Raw genomic sequence first — 16618 nt, 5'->3', positions numbered from 1 at the left:
GAAATATGACCGCGTGGGAACATTAACCCTAACCCTATAAAGGTGTGTATCCATTTTCTTTTGTTTTTTGAAAATTATTTCTCGCTGATATGAAAGATAAGGTCCTAATGCTTCCAAAACCGTGTTAATGTTCAGACCGAGCGTCGGAGTCTCTTAACAAAACTCTCCTATACAGAAGACGCCTTCATCCAATGATTTATGTGTAATGTAATGGATCTGAGAGTCATGATCAAGGGCTAGTGTAACGGTGCAATAACATCATGAACAGGCAAACGCCATTTGTTTATTTGGATCCCCATTCGCTTTTGCAGAAGCAGCAGCTACTCTTCCTGGGGTCCACAAAAAACACATGACAAAGTAACAAGTGGTACACTGATACACAAGGACAGTCACACAAATTTAAAATACAATGATATACAAACAATACAACAAGTTGTAATACAAACAATACAACAAAACGTCACATCACAGTCCCAGCAGTTCTGAGATGTTTAGTAATATTTTTAAAGGTAATTTTGCTGTTTGTAAATGGAGATGGAAGGGAGTTCCATGCGATCATGGCTCTGTATAATACTGTGTATTGCCGTGAATTCGTTTTGGACTTGGGGATTGTAAAGATCCCGTGGTGACAACTCCACGGTGTCCCCATCCCAGAGTGCAAAGAATCTTGGCGTGACCCTGGACAACACCCTGTCGTTCTCTACAAACATCAAAGCAGTGACTCGTCATCTCCCGTCTAGACTACTGCAACTCGCTGTTGGCTGGGCACCCTGCTTGTCCCATTAAACCCCTGCAATTTATCCAGAATGCTGCAGCCCCCCTTGGTATTCAGCCTTCCCAAAATTATCCCATGTCACCCTGCTCCTCTCCACACTCCACTGGCTTCCAGTCGAAGCTCCCATCCACTAAAAGACCATGGCACTTGCTTATGGAGCAGCAAGAGGAACTGCCCCTCGCTACTTTCAGGGTCTGCTCAAAACCTACACCCCAACCCGAGTACGCCGTTCTGCCACCTCTGGTCTCTTGGCCCTCCCACCCTTACGGAAGGGCAAAATGTAAAGTGTCGGTCCCATGTTTCATGAGCTGAAATAAAAGATCCCAGAAATGTTCCATATGCACAAAAAGCGTATTTCTCTCAAATGTTGTGCACAAATTTGTTTACATCCCTGTCAGTGAACATTTCTCCTTTGCCAAGATAATCCATCCACCTGACAGGTGTGGCATATCAAAAAGCTGATTAAACAGCATGATCACTACACAGGTGCACCTTCTGCTTGGGACAATAAAAGACCACTCTCAAATATGCAGTTTTTTCACACAATGCCACAGAGGTCTCAAGTTTTGAGGGAGCGTCTAATTGGCATGCTGACTGCAGGAATGTCCACCAGAGCTGTTGCCAGAGAATTTAATGTTAATTTCTAGACCATAAGCCGCCTCCAACTTGGTTTTAGAGAATTTGGCAGTATGTCCAACCGGCATCACAACCGCGGACCACGTGTAACCACGCCAACCCAGGACCTCCACATCCGGCTTCTTCACCTGTGGGATCGTCTGAGACCAGCCACCCGGACAGCTGATGAAACTGTGGGTTTGCACACAAAACTGTCTCAGGGAAGCTCATTTGCATGCTCGTCGTCCTCACTAGGGTCTTGACCTTACTGCAGTTCGGCGTAGTATCCGACTTCAGTGGGCAAATGCTCACCTTCGATGGCCACTGGCACGCTGGAGAAGTGTGCTCTTCACGGATGAATCCCGGTTTCAACTGTACCAGGCAGATGGCAGATAGCTTGTATGGCGTCGTGTGGGCGAGCGGTTTGCTTATGTCAACGTTGTGAACAGAGTTCCCCATGGTGGCGGTGGGGTTATGGTATGGGAAGGCATAAGCTACGGACAACTAATTTTTGTTCAGTGTGTGTATGTGTGTGTATACAGTTGAAGTCGGAAGTTTACATACACTTAGGTTGGAGTCATTTAAAACTTGTTTTTCAACCACTCCACACATTTATTGTTAACAAACTATCGTTTTGGCAAGTCGGCTAGGACATCTACTTTGTGCATGACACAAGTAATTTTTCCAACAATTGTTTACAGACAGATTATTTCACTTATAATTCACTGTATCACAATTTCAGTGGGTCAGAAGTTTACATACACTAAGTTGACTGTGCCTTTAAACAGCTTGGAAAATTCCAGAAAATGTCATGGCTTTAGAAGCTTCTGATAGGCTAATTTACATTATTTGAGTCAATTGGAGGTGTACCTGTGGATGTACAGTGGGGAGAACAAGTATTTGATACACTGCCGATTTTGCAGGTTTTCCTACTTACAAAGCATGTAGAGGTCTGTAGTTTTTATCATAGGTACACTTCAACTGTGAGAGACGGAATTTTAAAAAGAAATCCAGAAAATCACATTGTATGATTTTTAAGTAATTAATTTGCATTTTATTGCATGACATAAGTATTTGATACATCAGAAAAGCAGAACTTAATATTTGGTACAGAAACCTTTGTTTGCAATTACAGAGATCATACGTTTCCTGTAGGTCTTGACCAGGTTTGCACACACTGCAGCAGGGATTTTGGCCCAGTCCTCCATACAGACCTTCTCCAGATCCTTCAGGTTTCGGGGCTGTCGCTGGGCAATACGGACTTTCAGCTCCCTCCAAAGATTTTCTATTGGGTTCAGGTCTGGAGACTGGCTAGGCCACTCCAGGACCTTGAGATGCTTCTTACGGAGCCACTCCTTAGTTGCTCTGGCTGTGTGTTTCGGGTCGTTGTCATGCTGGAAGACCCAGCCACGACCCATCTTCAATGCTGGCCAAGGAGGTTGTTGGCCAAGATCTCACGATACATGGCCCCATCCATCCTCCCCTCAATACATTTACATTTACATTTACATTTACATTTTAGTCATTTAGCAGACGCTCTTATCCAGAGCGACTTACAGGAGCAATTAGGGTTAAGTGCCTTGCTCAAGGGCACATTAACGTCATTTAGCAGACGCTCTTAGCCAGAGCGACTCACAAATTGGTGCGTTCACCCTATAGCCAGTGGGATAACCACTTTACAATTGGGGGGGGGGGGGGTAGAAGGATTCCTTTATCCTATCCCAGGTATTCCTTAAAGAGGTGGGGTTTCAAATGTCTCCGGAAGGTGGTGAGTGACTCCGCTGTCCTGGCGTCGTGAGGGAGCTTGTTCCACCAATACGGTGCAGTCCTCCTGTCCCCTTTGCAGAAAAGCATCCCCAAAGAATGATGTTTCCACCTCCATGCTTCATGGTTGGGATGGTGTTCTTGGGGTTGTACTCATCCTTCTTCTTCCTCCGGACACGGCGAGTGGAGTTTAGACCAAAAAGCTATATTTTTGTCTCATCAGACCACATGACCTTCTCCCATTCCTCCTCTGGATCATCCAGATGGTCATTGGCAAACTTCAGACGGGTTTGGACATGCGCTGGCTTGAGCAGGGGGACCTTGCGTGCGCTGCAGGATTTTAATCCATGACGGCGTAGTGTGTTACTAATGGTTTTCTTTGAGACTGTGGTCCCAGCTCTCTTCAGGTGATTGACCAGGTCCTGCCGTGTAGTTCTGGGCTGATCCCTCACCTTCCTCATGATCATTGATGCCCCACGAGGTGAGATCTCGCATGGAACCCCAGACCGAGGGTGATTGACCGTCATCTTGAACTTCTTCCATTTTCTAATAATTGTGCCAACAGTTGTTGCCTTCTCACCAAGCTGCTTGCCTATTGTCCTGTAGCCCATCCCAGCCTTGTGCAGGTCTACAATTTTATCCATGATGTCCTTACACAGCTCTCTGGTCTTGGCCATTGTGGAGAGGTTGGAGTCTGTTTGATTGAGTGTGTGGACAGGTGTCTTTTATACAGGTAATTAGTTCAAACAGGTGCAGTTAATACAGGTAATGAGTGGAGAACACTTAAATACTTATGTCATGCAATAAAATGCAAATTAATTACTTAAAAATCATACAATGTGATTTTCTGGATTTTTGTTTTAGATTCCGTCTCTCACAGTTGAAGTGTACCTATGATAAAAATTACAGACCTCTATATGCTTTGTAAGTAGGAAAACCTGCAAAATCGGCAGTGTATCAAATACTTGTTCTCCCCACTGTATTTCAAGGTCTACCTTCAAACTCTTTGCTTGACATCATGGGAAAATCAAAAGAAATCAGCCAAGACCTCAGAAAAGTCTGGTTCATTGTTGGGAGCAATTTCCAAACGCCTGAAGGTACCACGTTCATCTGTACGAACAATAGTACGTAAGTATAAACACCATGGGACCACGCAGCCATCATACCACTCAGGAAGGAGACGCGTTCTGTCTCCTAGAGATGAACGTACTTTGGTGCGAAAAGTGCAAATCAATCACATTTTTTGAGAAATTTCCTCTGGTCTGATTAAACAAAAATAGAACTGTTTGGCCATAATGACCATCGTTATGTTTGGAGGAAAATGGGGGTTGCTTGCAAGCCAAAGAACATCATCCCAACCGTGAAGCACGGGGGTGGCAGCATCATGCTGTGGGGGTGCTTTGCTGCAGGAGGGACTGGTGCACTTCACAAAATAGATGGCATCATGAGGAAGGAAAATTATGTGGATATATTGAAGCAACATCTCAAGACATTAGTCAGGAAGTTAAAGCTTGGTCGCAAATGGTTCTTCCAAATGGACAATGACCCCAAGCATACTTCCAAAGTTGTGGCAAAATGGCTTAAGGACAACAAAGTCAAGGTATTGGAGTGGCCATCACAAAGCCCTGACCTCAATCCTATAGAAAATGTGTGGGCAGAACTGAAAAAGTGTGTGCAAGCAAGGAGGCCTACAAACCTGACTCAGTTACACCAGCTCTATCAAGAGGAATCGGCCAAAATTCACCCAACTTATTGTGGGAAGCTTGTGGAAGGCTACCCGAAACGTTTGACCCAAGTTAAACAATTTAAAGGCAATGCTACCAAATACTAATTGACTGTATGTAAACTTCTGACCCACTGGGAATGTGATGAAAGAAATAAAAGCTGAAATAAATAATTCTCTCTACTATTGTTTTGACATTTCTGATAGAAGAATTTGTATGTGTAAAGTAATGACTAAAGTATTTCCACCCCGATACTGTATAAATGTGTAAACTGTGTTAGAGTTATAAGACAATAAAACCACTAACAGGGAAGATGGGTAGAAACTGTTGGAGACGAACATTCCATAGTAAGGGGGACCTAGAAACTGCTTTAAATAAATATTATATTCTGTGGAAAATCACAGGCCGCCTAAAGGTGGGCGGAGCAAATTCCTTTGTGTGAAGGTATATAAAAAGGCTGTGTGTTTTTAGCGCCAGAGCTCTCATGAATATAAATGCTGATCTATTGCAGACTGGAGAATTTGTTTAATTCATTATTAACTAGAGTCTTACAACCTCTGGGAATTATTCAAAGCTTAACAGTTGAGTTGAACTATTAGAGATAGAAATTCTCGTGACAATTTCACATTCTTAAAATAAAGTGGTGATCCTAACTGACCTAAGACAGGGAAACTTTACTAGGATTAAATGTCAGGGATGGTGAAAAACAGAGTTTAAATGTATTTGGCTAAGGTGTACAGTGTGGGAAAAAAGTATTTGATCCTCTGCTGATTTTGTACGTTTGCCCACTGACAGAGAAATGATCAGTCTATAATTTTAATGGTAGGTTTATTTGAACAGTGAGAGACAGAATAACAACAAAAAACGCATGTCAAAAATGTTATAAATTGATTTGCATTTTAATGAGGGAAATAAGTATTTGACCCCCTCTCAATCAGAAAGATTTCTGGCTCCCAGGTGTCTTTTATACAGGTAACGAGCTGATATTAGGAGCACCACTCTTAAAGGGAGTGCTCCTAATCTCAGCTTGTTACCTGTATAAAAGACACCTGTCCACAGAAGCAATCAATCAATCAGATTCCAAACTCTCCACCATGGCCTCTCCAAGGATGTCAGGGACAAGATTGTAGACCTACACAAGGCTGGAATGGGCTACAAGACCATCGCCAAGCAGCTTGGTGAGAAGGTGACAACAGTTGGTGCGATTATTTGCAAATGGAAGAAACACAAAAGAACTGTAAATCTCCCTCGGCCTGGGGCTCCAGGCAAGATCTCACCTCGTGGAGTTGCAATGATCATGAGAACGGTGAGGAATCAGCCCAGAACTACATGGGAGGATCTTGTCAATGATCTCAAGGCAGCTGGGACCATAGTCACCAAGAAAACAATTGGTAACACACTACGCCGTGAAGGACTGATATCCTGCAGCGCCCGCAAGGTCCCCCTGCTCAAGAAAGCACATATACAGGCCCATCTGAAGTTTGCCAATGAACATCTGAATGATTCAGAGGAGAACTGGGTGAAAGTGTTGTGGTCAGATGAGACCAAAATCGAGCTCTTTGGCATCAACTCAACTCGCCGTGTTTTGAAGAGGAGGAATGCTGCCTATGACCGCGAGAACACGATCCCTACCGTCAAACATGCAGATGGAAACATTATGCTTTGGGGGTGTTTTTCTGCTAAGGGGACAGGACAACTTCACCGCATCAAAGGGACGATGGACGGGGCCATGTACCGTCAAATCTTGGGTGAGAACCTCCTTCCCTCAGCCAGGGCATTGAAAATGGGTTGTGGATGGGTATTCCAGCATGACAATGACCCAAAACACACGGCCAAGGCAACAAATGAGTGGCTCAAGAAGAAGCACATTAAAGTCCTGGAGTGGCCTAGCCAGTCTCCAGACCTTAATCCCATAGAAAATCTGTGGAGGGAGCTGAAGGTTCGAGTTGCCAAACGTCAGCCTCGAAACCTTAATGACTTGGAGAAGATCTGCAAAGAGGAGTGGGACAAAATCCCTCCTGAGATGTGTGCAAACCTGGTGGCCAACTACAAGAAATGTCTGACCTCTGTGATTGCCAACAAGGGTTTTGCCACCAAGTACTAAGTCATATTTTGCAGAGGGGTCAAATACTTATTTCCCTCATTAAAATGGGTAGAAGGATTACTGTTATACTATTCCAGGTATTCCTTAAAGAGGTAAGGTTTCAAGTGTCTCCGGAAGGTGGTTAGTGACTCCGCTGTCCTGGCGTCGTGGGGGAGCTTGTTTCACCATTGGGGTGCCAGAGTAGCGAATAGCTTTGACTGGGCTGAGCGGGAACTGTTCTTCCGTAGAGGTAGGGGGGCTAGCAGGCCAGAGGTGGATGAACGTAGTGCCCTCGTTTGGGTGTAGGGTCTGATCAGAGCCTGAAGGTAAGGAGGTGCCGTTCCCCTCAACGCTCCGTAGGCAAGCACCATGGTTTTGTAGTAGATGCAAGCTTCAACTGGAAGCCAGTGGAGTGTGCGAAGGAGCGGGGTGACATGAGAGAACTTGGGAAGGTTGAACACCAGATGGGCTGCAGCATTCTGGATAAGTTGTAGGGGTTTAATGGCACAGGCAGGGAGCCCAGCCAACAGCGAGTTGCAGTAATCCAGACGGGAGATGACAAGTGCCTGGATTAGGACCTGTGCCGCTTTCTGTGTAAGGTAGGGTCGTACTCTGCGAATGTTGTCGAGCATGAACCTGCAGGATCGGGTCACCGCTTTGATGTTAGCGGAGAACGACAGGGTGTTGTCCAGGGTCACGCCAAGGTTCTTTGCACTCTGGGAGGAGGGCACAATGGAGTTGTCTACCGTGATGGTGAGATCATGGAGCGGGCAGTCCTTACCTGGGAGGAAGAGCAGCTCCGTCTTGCCGAGGTTCAGCTTGAGGTGGTGATCCGACATCCACACTGATATGTCTGCCAGACATTCAGAGATGCAATCCGCCACCTGGTTATCAGAAGGGGGAAAGGAGAAAATGAATTGTGTGTCGTCTGCGTAGCAATGATAGGAGAGACCATGTGAGGATATGACAGAGCCAAGTGACTTGGTGTATAGAGAGAATAGGAGAGGGCCTAGAACTGAGCCCTGGGGGACACCAGTGGTGAGAGCACGTGGTGCGGAGACAGATTCTCGCCACACCACCTGGTAGGAGCGACCTATCAGGTACGACGCAATCCAAGAGTGAGCAGTGCCGGAGATGCCCAACTTGGAGAGGGTGGAGAAGAGGATCTGATGGTTCACAGTATCAAAGGCAGCAGATAGGTCTAGAAGGATAAGAGCAGAGGAGAGAGAGTTAGCTTTAGCAGTGTGGAGAGCCTCCTTGACACAGAGAAGAGCAGTCTCAGTTGAATGACCAGTCTTGAAACCTGACTGGTTTGGATCAAGAAGGTCATTCTGAGAGAGATAGCAGGAGAGTTGGCTAGAGACGGCACGCTCAAGAGTTTTGGAGAGAAAAGAAAGAAGGGATACTGGTCTGTAGTTGTTGACATCGGATGGATCGAGTGTAGGTTTTTTGAGGAGGCGTGCAGCTCTTGCTCTCTTGAAGACGGAAGGGACATAGCCAGCGGTCAAGGATGAGTTGATGAGCGAGGTGAGGTAAGGGAGAAGGTCTCCGGAAATTGTCTGGAGAAGAGAGGAGGGGATAGGGTCAAGCGGGCAGGTTGTTGGGGTGCCGGCCGTCACAAGTCGCAAGATTTCATCTGGAGAGGGAGGGGAGAAAGAAGTCAAAGCATAGGGTAGGGCAGTGTGAGCAGGACCAGCGGTGTCATTTGACTTAATAAATGAGGATCAGATGTCGTCAACCTTCTTTTCAAAATGGTTGACGAAGTCATCCACAGAGAGGGAGGAGGGAGGGGGGAGGAGGAGGAGGATTCAGCAGGGAGGAGGTGGCAAAGAGCTTCCTAGGGTTAGAGGCAGATGCTTGGAATTTAGAGTGGTAGAAAGTGGCTTTAGCAGCAGAAACAGAGGGAAAAAATGTAGAGAGGAGGGAGTGAAAAGATGAAAGGTCCACAGGGAGTCTAGTTTTCCTCCATTTCTGCTCGGCTGCCTGGAGCCCTGTTCTGTGAGCTCGCAATGAGTCGTCAAGCCACGGAGCAGGAGGGGAGGACCGAGCCGGCCGGGAGGATAGGGGACATAGAGAGTCAAAAGATGCAGAAAGGGAGGAGAGGAGGGTTGAGGAGGCAGAATCAGGAGATAGGAGGGAGAAGGATTTAGCAGAGGGAAGAGATGATAGGATGGAAGAGGAGAGAGTAGCGGGAGAGAGAGAGCGAAGGTTGCGACGGCACATTACCATCTGAGTAGAGGCAGAGTGAGTAGTGTTGGAGGAGAGCGAGAGAGAAAAGGATACAAAGTAGTGGTCGGAGACATGGAGGGGAGTTGGTGTGAGATTAGTAGGTGAGTAGGGAGGGACGGTGAGAGGGTGAGGTCAAAAGAGGAAAGAGGAAAGGAGTGGCTGATAGCTACTTTATTGTGTACTTACTATGGCTGTGATATGTGGTTGTCCCACCCAGCTATTTTAAGATGTATGCTGTAAGTCGCTTTGGATAAGAGCATCTGCTAAATGACTAGGTGACCTTGGTTCTCTTCCATGTGTTACGAGAGCGTTTGTCTTTGACCATATTCAGAGCGGTTAAGTTTATGAAAAGGATTTGTGTATTATTTTCTATCAGTTCCTTGACAGTCGGCCATTTGAGTACATTATGTAATTCTATGGAAGACCTCTCGTAACCACGTTGCAGAACCATTCTGGCTGCCTTATTTTGTGCTATCTGCAGTCTCTTTAGGTCACCAACACTTGCATTACTCCAGACGACATAGCAGTAGTTAATTTTACTATGGATGAAAGCTTATGAGGTTTGTTTTAAAATTTGCTCTGGCATATATTTCACAATCCTTCTGAGCATACAGGAGGTTCTGATGATTTTGTTGCAGAGCTGTGAAATGTGTGATGACCAAGAGAGACAGGTGTGCTGCTAAAGAACAAACATCCGCGTCTCTAAAACCTCTTCTATGGTTTATGGTCTATCTCCCGCTAACTGTCAGCTGCAGGGAGGGTAGCGTCTTCCTTCTTCTCTTTGTAGCATTGCCTTGGTTGTCTTTGTATTTAGCACTCATTTGTTTTGGGTTATCCAATTTGAAATACTTATCATGTCAGCTTCAAGACCCTCTTATACAGTGGGGAGAACAAGTATTTGATACACTGCCGATTTTGCAGGTTTTCCTACTTTTATGCAACCGGGCCCTGCGCTATTGATCTGTTAAATCAACCAGAGCTGTTGCAAAAGAGTGATCCGTACGGTATGCATGTTGGTGGGCTGTGATCATTTCATTTTGTTCTAAACTCAGCAAAAAAAGAAACGTCCTCTCACTGTCAACTGCGTTTATTTTCAGCAAACTTAACATGTGTAAATATTTGTATGAACATAACAAGATTCAACAACTGAGACATAAACTGAACAAGTTACACAGACATGTGACTAACATAAATGGAATAATGTGTCCCTGAACAAAGTGGGGTAAAAATCTAAAGTAACAGTCAGTATCTGGTGTGGCCACCAGCTGCATTAAGTACTGCAGTGCATCTCCTCCTCATGGACTGCACCAGATTTGCCAGTTCTCGCTGTGAGATGTTACCCCACTCTTCCACCAAGGCACCTGCAAGTTCCCAGACATTTCTGTGGGGAATGGCCCTAGCCCTCACCCTCCGATCCAACAGGTCCCAGACGTGCTCAATGGGATTGAGATCTGGGCTCTTTGCTGGCCATGGCAGAACACTGACATTCCTGTCTTGCAGGAAATCACGCACAGAATGAGCAGTATGGCTGGTGCATTGTCATGCTGGAGGGTCATGTCAGGATGAGCCTGCAGGAAGGGTACCACATGAGGGAGGAGGATGTCTTCCCTGTAACGCACAGCGTTGAGATTGTCTGCAATGACAACAAGCTCAGTCCGATGATGCTGTAACACACCGCCCCAGACCATGACGGACCCTCCACCTCCAAATCGATCCTGCTCCAGAGGACAGGCCTCCGTGTAACGCTCATTCCTTCGACGATAAACGTGAATCCGACCATCACCCCTTGTGAGACAAAACCGCGACTCGTCAGTGAAGAGCACTTTTTGCCAGTCCTGTCTGGTCCAGCGACGGTGAGTTTGTGCCCATAGGTGACGTTGTTGCCGGTGATGTCTGATGAGGACCTGCCTTACAACAGGCCTACAAGCCCTCACTCCAGCCTCTCTCAGCCTATTGCGGACAGTCTGAGCACTGATGGAGGGATTGTGCATTCTGGTGTAACTCTGGCAGTTGTTGCCATCCTGTAACTGTCCCGCAGGTGTGATGTTCGGATGTACCGATCCTGTGCAGGTGTTGTTACACGTGGTCTGCCACTGCGAGGACGATCAGCTGTCCGTCCTGTCTCCCTGTAGCGCTGTCTTAGGCGTCTCACAGTACGGACATTGCAATTTATTGCCCTGGCCACATCTGCAGTCCTCATGCCTCCTTGTAGCATGCCTAAGGCACGTTCACGCAGATGAGCAGGGACCCTGGGCATCTTTCTTTTGTTGTTTTTCAGAGTCAGTAGAAAGGCCTCTTTAGTGTCCTTAGTTTTCATAACTGTGACCTTAATTGCCTACCGTCTGTAAGCTATTATTGTCTTAACGACCGTTCCACAGGTGCATGTTCATTAATTGTTCATGGTTCATTGAACAAGCATGGGAAACAGTGTTTAAACCCTTTACAATGAAGATCTGTGAAGTTATTTGGATTTTTACGAATTATCTTTGGAAGACAGTTTATATACTCCCATATATGGTTACTGACAATTGCTTCCAAAATCATACTAAATGATGACAGTAGGCTAATTGGTCTACTGTTTGATAGCCTAAAAGGTCATTTTGGTATTTTGGAATTGGACACAATTTTGCATGCTTCCATTAATCAGGAAACTTTCCTTTGAGTAATGAGAGGTTTAAAATAAGCTTAATTAGAGCTGCAATATAGGGTGCTGGTAGTCAAAGTAGTTTGTTATCAATGAGATCGAGCCCAGGTGACTTGTCCTCGGGTAAGCACATTAATGCTTTGAGCACTTCATCAGTTGATACCTGTGGTAATGTGAAACTGCAGGCTTTTGATGCCATTATTATTATTATTATTATGATTTGGTCAATAGAATAAACAATGTCCTTTCATTGACAGGATTACTCATATTCTGCCTAAGACTGTTCACCTTATTTTCAAAATAATCTGCAAAATGATTAACAATGTCAATAGGTTTCGTTTTTATTTCCCCATTGATAAGATGTGCTGGGTGTGCCCAGGAGGCCTTTTACAGTATTCCTGACTGATTTGGGATTGTTTTTTGCATTTTCATAAAAATTTGCTTTTTTCTGACAATTTCAGTTTCACTCCATAGTTCCGCAGTTTCCTGTAAACCATTATATCAGATTCAAGTTTTGAGTTAACAGCATGAATCTTTGCCTCATCTTGCTGAGTAAAAACCTCACGTAGCTTATTGCCTATCCATGGGGAAGGGCTGGCCTTAAATTTATTTTTTATTGGGGCATGGAGATCAACCGTCCTTGTAAATAGTTGTGAAACATTCTACTGAGTGATCTACAGTGCCTTGCAAAAGTATTCATCCCCCTTGGCATTTTTCCTATTTTGTTGCATTACAACCTGTAATTTAAATGGATTTTTATTTGGATTTCATGTAATGGACATACACAAAATAGTCCAAATTGGTGAAGTGAAATGAAAAAAATTACTTGTTTAAAAAAAGTCTAAAAAATAAATCACGGAAAAGTGGTGCGTGCATATGTATTCACCCCCTTTGCTATGAAGCCCCTAAACAAGATCTGGTGCAACCAATTACCTTCAGAAGTCACATAATTAGTTAAATAAAGTCCACCTGTGTGCAATCTAAGTGTCACATGATCTGTCACATGATCTCAGTATATATATGCCTGTTCTGAAAGGCCCCAGAGTCTGCAGCACAACTAAGCAAGGGGCATCACCAAGCAAGCGGCACCATGAAGACCAAGGAGCTCTCCAAACAGTTGTGAAGAAGTACAGATCAGGGTTGGGTTATTTAAAAAATCAGAAACTTTGAACATGCCACGGAGCACCATTAAATCCATTATTTAAAAGAAATTGAAATAATATGGCACCACAAAAAACCTGCCAAGAGAGGGCCGCCCACCAAAACTCACGGACCAGGCAAGGAGGGCATTAATCAGAGAGGCAACAAAGAGACTAAAGATAACCCTGAAGGAGCTGCAAAGCTCCACAGCGGAGATCGGAGTATCTGTCCATAGGACCACTTTAAGCCGTACACTCCACAGAGCTGGGCTTTATGGAAAAGTGGCCAGAAAAAAGCCATTGCTTAAAGAAAAAAATAAGCAAACACGTTTGGTGTTCACCAAAAGGCATGTGGGAGACTCCCCAAACATATGGAAGAAGGTACTCTGGTCAGATGAGACTAAATTTGAGCTTTTTGGCCGTCAAAGAAAACGCTATGTCTGGCGAAAACCCAACACCTCTCATCACCCCGAGAACACCATCCCCACAGTGAAGCATGGTGGTGGCAGCATCATGCTGTGGGGATGTTTTTCATTGGCAGGGACTGGGAAACTGGTCAGAATTGAAGGAATGATGGATGGCGCTAAATACAGGGAAACCTGTTTCAGTTCCAGAGATTTGAGACTGGGACGGAGGTTCACCTTCCAGCAGGACAATGACCCTAAGCATACTGCTAAAGCAACACTTGAGTGGTTTAAGGGGAAACATTTAAATATCTTGGAATGGCCTAGTCAAAGCCCAGACCTCAATCCAGTTGAGAATCTGTGGTATGACTTAAAGATTGCTGTACACCAGCGGAACCCATCCAACTTGAAGGAGCTGGAGCAGTTTTGCCTTGAAGAATGGGCAAAAATCCCAGTGGCTAGATGTGCCAAGCTTATAGAGACATACCCCAAGAGACTTGCAGCTGTAATTGATGCAAAAGGTGGCTCTACAAAGTATTGACTTTGGGGTGAATAGTTCTGTTTTTTTGTCTTATTTCTTGTTTGTTTCACACAAAAAAATATTTAGCATCTTCAACGTAGGCATGTTGTGTAAATGAAATGATACAAACCCCCCCAAAATTCCAGGTTGTAAGGCAACAAAACAGGAAAAATGCCAAGGGGGGTGAATACTTTTGCAAGCCACTGTATCTTGTCTTCAAGGTAGACTAATTCCCAGGGCAAAGCATTTAAGTCATCCTGAATAAATTTGTTATAGCTCCTTTTTACAACAATTTTGGGTGGCTATTTTGGGACCTTTGTGTTCTTAGTTATTGTAATAATGCTATGATCGGTCCAGCCCAAAGGTACAGATTTAGCCTTTGTACGTTTTTCTGTATTACTGCAAAATATAAAATCAATACATGTTTCTGTTTGGTTGCCAAACCTGTTTCTGGATGATCTTGTGGTGGCATTAACGATTTGCATTAGATTTACACTGTCAGTGAATCTGGCAAGTCTGGATTTGTTGCCATCATTCTTGTCCTTCCAATTAATATTAAAATCTCAGAGAATGTATAGCTCTTTGTTTTCAGTGACATGGTCAATACTGTCACATATATCATCCAGGTAAGATACATTTGAACATGGTGGCCTGTACACACACCCCACCAATATTGGTGGTTGAAATGGTAAATGAACCTGTAGCCATAGTATTTCTATTTAATTTTTGCACAAGTCATCCCTCAACTTAAACGGTAAGTGACTCTGTGTGTGTATATATATTGCTATGCCACCACCTTGTTTGTTCCTGTCCTTTCTAATAATAGTATAACCACTTATGCTGACCTGCCCATAAGTAATAGAATGGACCAGATGGGTTTATGTGATTGCTAGAACATGCAATTTGTTTTTATGCACCAAGTCATAGACGTCATGGATCTTATTAGGGAGGCTACACACGTTTATATGGTTCTCACAGTTAATTTATTTTTAAAAAATAGTTTATTTTACCCCATTTTTCTCCCCAATTTCGTGATATCCAATTACGATCTTGTCTCATCGCTGCAACTCCCCAACGGGCTCGGGAGAGCCGAAGGTCGAGTCATGCGTCCTCCGAAACATGACCCGCCAAACTGCGCTTCTTAACACCCGCCCGCTTAACCCAGAAGCCAGCCACACCAATGTGACGGAGGAAACACTGTTCAACTGATGACCGAAGTCAGCCTGCAGGTGCCCGGCCCACCACAAGGAGTCTCTAGAGCACAATGAGCCAAGTAAAGCCCCCCCGGCCAAACCCTCCCCTAACCCAGACGGCGCTGGGCCAATTGGGCCCTAAGGTTCTCCTGGTCACGGCCGGTTGTGACACAGCCTGGGAATGAACCTGGGTCTGTAGTGACGCCTCAAGCACTACGATGCAGTGCCTTAGACCGCTGCGCCACTCGGGAGGCACCAAAGTGAATTTCTTAACAGGTGCATGCTCTGTCAACATTTGGCATGAATAATTTTACAAATACTTCAAGTGTGGCATCTGGAATCACTTCCTCATACACATCAAACCAACATACATGTTTTACATCATCAAAACATTTTGTATGATCTCTTATAAATTACTTTAGGCCCAAACTTTGTCACTTTGGCTTTCCTTGTTATTGCCACAATGTTATGGTCACTACAGCAAATGGGAATTGATATTGCTTTGGAGCAAAGCTCTGCAGCATTAGTGAAGATATGATCAATACAAGTGGATGTCACAGATACAATACTATTGGTATGCACTCTAGTTTGGTGAATGATAACCTGGATCATATTACAGGCATTAGTCACAGTTAGAAGCTTCCTCTTGAGAGGACAGAGTGTACCTAACCAGTCAATATGAGGTAGTCATTCAAAAATCATGTTAAACACTGTTATTGCACACAGAGTGAGTCCATACAACGTATTATGTGACTTGTTAAGCACATTTTTACTCCTGAATTTATTTAGGCTCGTCATAACAAAGGGGTTGAATACTTATGGACTCAAGACATTTCAGCTTTTCATTTGTAATTAATTGTGGAAAATGTTGGAGAAAAAAAATTCCACTTTGACATTATGGGGTATTGTGTGTAGGCCAGTGACAAAAATTCAGGGTGTAACGCCATAACATTTGGAAAAAGTCGCGGGCTGTGAATATTTTCTGAAGAGACTGTATTGTCCAAATACTGACTGTTAGCACTTCGTGGTCAATAGCAGCACCTCAAAAGAAGAGGCTTTAGATGAGGCAGGTGAACTTGCAACCACAACACTTCAACAACATTTTACATAAGATCCTCACTAAGCTTTACAGGAATATGGTTCTGAACATATACCACAACACCTCCCCCATAGGCATTCCTGTCTTTTCTGTAGATCATTGTATTGCTACTGCTGTATAATCAAAGGTATTGCAGAGTGGAGTGAGCATTCTGATGATCACCACTTGTCATGAAATAACCAATGATAAGCTTCATATTAAATGTAGCTTCATATTCAGATGTATCACATGACTTGTCATTCTAAAAGGTCCATGCTCTTTAACCCTTAGCCTACAATTTCCACGGACCAACGGAAATCTAATGAACATAATAAAATCCCTATCAAAATCTGTCTGTTTAAAATAGGATCTGATTTGCATGAGCTGCGTCTTAATCCACCGCATCCATCGATATCGCCCTTCCGCATTCGGTGAAAGGTGGCAGAGCTA

This window comes from Coregonus lavaretus (genome assembly GCF_964263955.1).
Source record: "Coregonus lavaretus genome assembly, chromosome: 8".
Classification (NCBI taxonomy): Eukaryota; Metazoa; Chordata; class Actinopteri; order Salmoniformes; family Salmonidae; genus Coregonus; species Coregonus lavaretus.
This window is presented reverse-complemented; position numbering follows the sequence as displayed.